This window comes from Cyanistes caeruleus, chromosome 6, assembly GCF_971803275.1.
Source record: "Cyanistes caeruleus chromosome 6, bCyaCae1.hap1.1, whole genome shotgun sequence".
In the NCBI taxonomy this organism is placed as follows: Eukaryota; Metazoa; Chordata; class Aves; order Passeriformes; family Paridae; genus Cyanistes; species Cyanistes caeruleus.
In genome coordinates this window covers 41,317,715-41,324,028 of record NC_141706.1, presented here as the reverse complement: position 1 = coordinate 41,324,028, position 6,314 = coordinate 41,317,715, and positions in this window count along the sequence as shown.

The window sequence follows — 6,314 nt, the reverse complement described above, 5'->3', positions numbered from 1 at the left end:
TGTATTCTTTTGTGTAGGGAATTTACTGGTCCTCTTTTAAATAAATGTAGTTCAAATGACATGTAATGAGTGCAGAACTTCATTCAGTAAATAATAACCAAGGTATATTCATATCTACATTCAGAACAAAACTTGCACATGTTATGGAATAAGGTTTGAAGGGCTCTGTAGGTGTCTCCTAGAGACACTGCTGCTCTGGAGCAGACAGATTTCAAATTACCATTTCTCTTCCCTAATGAACAGTAATCTTGATCCAACATATGAAAATAACATTTCACAAATGGCTACAGAAAGTACTGGATTTTTTTTCAAGGATGATATAAGGATACGTTTGTGATAATTGTGTGAAGGTTACTGAATGAGAAATAAACCACTTAATATTTAATGTGTACAATTAATCAGTGTTAAAACTAGCCATTTTCTCTATCCCAAAAATTTTACAAATTCAGTTATTTTTCTTCTTATGCCATAAGAACAAATCAGAGCTTTCCTTTTGAGAAGGAAGAAAGGGAATAGCTGATAACCTTCACATCAAGCAATCCAGCTGTTATACAGAGAACCCAGGTTGGAGTTCCTTATCTACTTTTCTTCCAGTGCTTGGCCAGCCTGTTGATATTTTATGTGTTCCTTAAAAAATGTACTAGGATTCCATTGAACAGGGTAATTAATGGAGAAATAAATGATGACAGGGAAAGAGGAAAATGGATGCAAATCTTAGCAAATAAACATTGACCATGTGACTGGAAAGAGATATTTTTCCTGAGAAACAAGTTTTCCTGACTACCATGTATACTTTACATATTCTTTTCAGTATTACAGTCAAAAACCCAATTTCCCTTGGATGAAGATGACACTGACTTTCACTTCTCAGCAAAAGTAACTGGGACAACAGAGGAAATTTTGATTTAATAGGAACTTTTCCTCCTAAGTGACATCTTTTTTTAGGTGGAAATTATTTCTGCCTGTGCACTCATAAGTCAATTTTCTAGCATTGATTTAATAATGAGAAGTAGCACACTGTCTAGAAGTAAATGTTTAATATATATCTATCATCTATGCACAAATGCCTTCACTCATGAGTCATAGGAAGAGTCATCATTAAAGGATAATCACAAAGGCTCAAAGGCTGTATTAACACATCCTCCTTACCACAGATGAAAAGAACTGTTGCTCAGACTTGATCCCTAAAGGGGATCAAATATTTTAAATGCATACAAGTTTTATTTATGAAGCCACCAAGAGAAAACAACTCCTGTTATTCACTAATTGCCTAAAGATGTAGGTTTGGGGTTTTTTTTATTTCTTCCAAATACCACTGATTAAGAATTTACACAAGGTATCTGACCTCAATTGTAATGATTACTGTCGGATTTACTGTGTTTACTGCATTTAAATTCCTAGTGTTTTGTGAGATAAAAAAGTGCGCTTGTTCATACAAATGAAGAGCTAGTAGATTTCAGATGAAGGATAAAAATTCTAAAAATTACTTAGATGGCTTGAATCCTACTGATTTCAAGGAGCTGGAATTTATCTTTCGAGGGTATGTGTCAGGAGTGATGGGCAGGATTCATCTCACTTAACTTTAAACTGTCTAAGCAATTTGTCAGCACTCCCTCTACAGAAATGCAGGGCTACAAATCTCTAGAGTACAATTCATTCTTTCCCCATGCAGGATCTAAGCCAGATGAATGAATTATTCTTTTGAATAATTTTATTCTCCACTGATTACAGAAAAAAAAACTAAATGGCTGGCATAAAATGTGCATTGAACATAGTCAAATGGAAGTGAAAAGAAATCTACCTCATGGATACCAGAGAAGTTTTAGGACACAAATGTCCACTCCAAATTAACAAGACAGATCTTTAGCCGGGGTAACTTGCTTCCACTTTAAAAAGTCATACTAGCAAGGAGTCTGAGCCATAGAAGTGGAACATACTTTTCCTCCTGCTAGAAGTCAAATAAGAAGGAATTATTATAATAAGAGTTATGACTGTATAAGTCTTCCCTTGTGAGTTTAGCCACCTTGTGACTCAAAGCTCTAAACTGCCCAAGCTGTGTTGGAGCAGCCTACATTCTTCCTTGTTTGCAGTGGGAGTTAATTTCTTAGATATGAATATTTCAAGTAATTGAAACCCTTTAATTCTCATGTTATTTTAAAATCTTTCCCTCAAGGTTTTTAGCCCTGGACAACCATTAGCAGACATATGTAAAATAAGTGCTTTTTGTTTCAGTCCTGTTTTAATGGCTGGGTGTTTGCAAAATTAAAAAGATATCATTACAGTGGATAATGACTGTTGTAATTGCTTGTAGTCTCAACACAGATTTCTAATGGGAAAAATATGTCTTACCCTCACTTGCCTCTAGCATACAATCATAACTGGATAGGGAAATCAAACATATAGTGCAACAATTCAGTGAGTAAATTGAGGACTTCTGTTTCCACACCTCACATACCTGACAGCCTGCTACTTTAAGGAAACTTGAAAAAAATAAAGAATGGCATGCTATTGGCAACGACGTCTACCGCTTACTGAAGGGCATATGTAGATTCATAAAGAAGGGTTTTCTTTCTGACAAAAAAAAGGAATTTATGTTTTTTTACAGTGGCACACTGTGATGTGACTGATTGGTTGTTGCAGAGCTAATAAAAAGATGACTACTTGCAGCTGATAGCATATCCTATTTCCATCTAATTTGATGGTTTTCTGCTGGGCTGATGGGAACCTAATCACAAAACATTGAAGATTCAGCTATTTCAAAGCCTGGTTGCAATTTCTACTGTTTTCTGACTACTTAGCCTTACTTCTTAGAAATCTAACCTCTTACTACTTGTTGTGAAGTTAGTCATTGAAGTGTACACTAACATTATCATATGTAAATTTCACTCTCTCCAACCAAACACATAAGAATAAAAATAGTATCTTTTTATGCTGAGATAATTATAATTTTTCATTCTTGTTCTTGATGCCTAATTAATTACTCTATATAATGCACTATTAATAAAAAAATAAGACAGTTTCTACCTTAGAAGACTTTGAAAGACTGGCTAAAGATAAAAAATCAAAGAAAGTGAGGGCAGTTGTTGCGCAAGGGCAGAATTATCACAGATCATTTCCATGAAGAATTTGTACATCAGAGCTTTATTTTTTTAACCTATTAATACAAAACTTGTGACTGGGTTCTGCCAATCCCAGGTAGTCAATTTTAAAAACTAATGTGTTAAACTAACAGCCACTTGGAAATGCAGTGGTCCCAAAGTTTCTGGAGGCTAAATGTAGACAGATATTCCTCATTTAATTGCAGAAATACAGCAGATATCAGAAGATTCTATGGGCTTCCTATATAATTGTTGTCAGGTGGTAGTGAGGACCTAATAAAAAAGCCAAATCAGTGCTATTTTAAATATTCCTTATATGACAACTAAAATATGGACATGAACTTCATGCATAAATGTTTCTAGAGAACTTTTTTTTCTTCTGGACATAAAACCAGGCTGCATAACTTTCTGTCAAGCCATAGGAATCATTAGATCTATATGCAGGTGTGCCAAAGCTGGGCATGTGATTGTTCTCCTGAGCTGGTCTCATATTAGTTGCGTGCTTTTTCACTTTCTAAGCTTAAGCTATCACTGACAAAAGTTATCTTCATGACTTCACTAAGATCTAGCACTGATGTTCTTTTCAGTTACACCAATATATATATATGTGTGTGTGTGTGTAACTGAAATATTATATTGAATATTATATGAATATTCATATGTTATTATTTATAATATCATTATTTGTATATATGAATGTTATATGAATATTCGTTTTATTAATATGATAATAATAATAATTCATAAGTTATTATACTTCAGCAGCCAATGAAAACGAAGTTCAGAAAGTTAAGATAATTTGAATGAGCTCTTGTAAACCGTTTTTTAAAAACTAGTCACATATTTGAATCAGCCAATCAAACACCAGACTCTTTTATTAAAGTTAAATCCATTAAAAATTATGTAAGATTTAATAGAAAACTTGTGATTACCTTGAAACTACAAACAGAAATAATATTTTTGTTAGTGGATTAGTGTTTTTTTCTTTGACATTAGGTAGCTGTGTTGCTTTTTTATGGCAAAGTTTTGGTGGCAAAGGGCCTCTGCGGGTGGCTTCTGTATGAAGCTTCTAGAAATTTTCCCTGTATTTGATAGAGCCAGTGCCAGCCAGCTCCAGCCCTGTCACTGGCCAAGGCTGAGCCCATCAGCCATGGTGGTAGTGCCTCTGGGGTAACATAGTTAAGAAAGAGGGAAAAAAACTGCACAACACCTGCATCAGTCAGAAGACAGGAGTGAGAATATGTGAGAGGAACAGCTCTGCAGACACCCAGATCAGTGGGAGGAGGAGAGGCAGGAGGTTGTGCGGCTGCTGGAGCAGAGATTCCTCTGCAGTCCATGGTGATGACCCATGGTGATGACCATGGGAAATAGGCTGTCCCCCTGCAGTGCATGGAGGACCACAGTGGAGCAGGAATTTACCTGCAATCTTTGGAAGACTGTGCCTCAGAGCACATGGATGTGCTTGGAGGAGACTGTGACCCATGGGAAGCCCAAGGTGGAGCAGGTTCCCTGCAGGACCTGTGACACCATAGAAGAGAGGACCCCACACTGGAGCAGGTTTTCTGGCAGGATTTGTGACCCCATGGGGGAGCCACACCACAGCAGCCTGTTCCTGAAGGACTGAACTACATGGAAGGGACACACACTGGAGCAGTTTGTGAAGAACCGTAGTCTGTGGGACATACTCCTATTGGAGAAGTTCATGGAGGATGATGTTCCATAGTTGGAATCCCGTGGTGGAGCGGGGCAGAGTGTGAGGAGACTTCCCACTGAGGAAGGAGTGGCAGAGACAACACTTGATGAAGTGACCAAAACCCTCATTCCCTCTTCCTCTGCACCACTGGGAAGGAGGAGTTAGAGAAAATCGGGAATGAGTTTGAACACAGGAAGAAGGGAAAGGGTAGGGAGAAAGTGTTTTAAGAATTATTTTTATTTGTGGTTATCCTACTCTGATATTACTTACTCTGATTGGTAATAAATTAGAATAATTTCCCCAATCTGAGCCTGTTTTGCCACAACCATAATGGGTGAGCCTCTCTTGGCCCTTGTCTCAAAGAAGGAACCTTCCCTTACATGTTCTTTTCCATGTCCAGCTGAGGAGGGGAGTGATAGAGCACATTTGGTGGGCATCTGGAGTCCAGTCAGGATCAACCCACCACTGCTGTTGTGGGTATTTTCTTGTATATAAATTCTCACATCTTAAAACAGAAGAGGAAGTCATCAGAGCTGGTGAGAGGTCTGGAAGTCATGTCCTATGAGGAGCAGCTGAAAGCTTTGGGCTTGTCTAATTTGGAGAAAAGGAGTCTGTGACCTGAGACCTCATTGCTCTCCACAGCTTTCCACAGAGGGGAAGGGAACACCAGGAGCTGAGCTCCTCTCTCTGGTGTCCAGTGACAGGATGTGTGGAACTGGTTCAAAACTGTGCCAGGGGAGATTCAGATTAGACATTAGGAAGCATTTCTTTACCAAGAGAGTGGTTCAACACTGGAACAGGCTTACTAGGGAGGTGATCAATGCCCCTCTGCTCAAGAGGCCCTGTCAGAGTTGAAAAGGCATCTGGACAATGCCCTTAATAATGGCCCTGAGTTTGTCAGGCAGTTGGATTAGATGATCACTAAAGGTCCCTTCCAACTGAAACATTCTGTTCTGTTCGATTCCTAATATTAAACCAGGCAATTTTACAATAGCATCCTCCATAGGTTGCTTAAATAAATAGTAGAAAACACCAAAATGCCATTGCATATTTTAAGAATTCTTTATTTCCCTCTGTTCTTCTTTCTAATCTATAATGTAACTTCAGAGAGATTATGAACATCTGGACTTTACACCTCTCTGTAAATGACTTTTGAAAACTTGTTTTAGTCTGTCCTACTCCAGTTGTTGACTAAATTGAATAAGATACCTTGCAGAATGCATTGTTTCTACTTACTGTGAATTGCATAATTTCCTTTAATGGGCACCATTTCTTTACTTAAACCTTGAAAATATTTCAGGTTTTTTTCTGTGAATATGCAGAACTTGAGCATGGAAACCAATGCAGCTTTCATTATAATTCTTGGCCTTTCTCCTTGCTATTTGAAAGGTCAAATATATTTTAACAAATTACAGGTAATCAAGCCCAAGAAACTCAAAATCATTCCCTCTTTAATATACCCTGTCTTGCTGCCTCAGCATGGGAAACAATTATTTTTGCCTAATTGGATTTGCTCAGCCTTA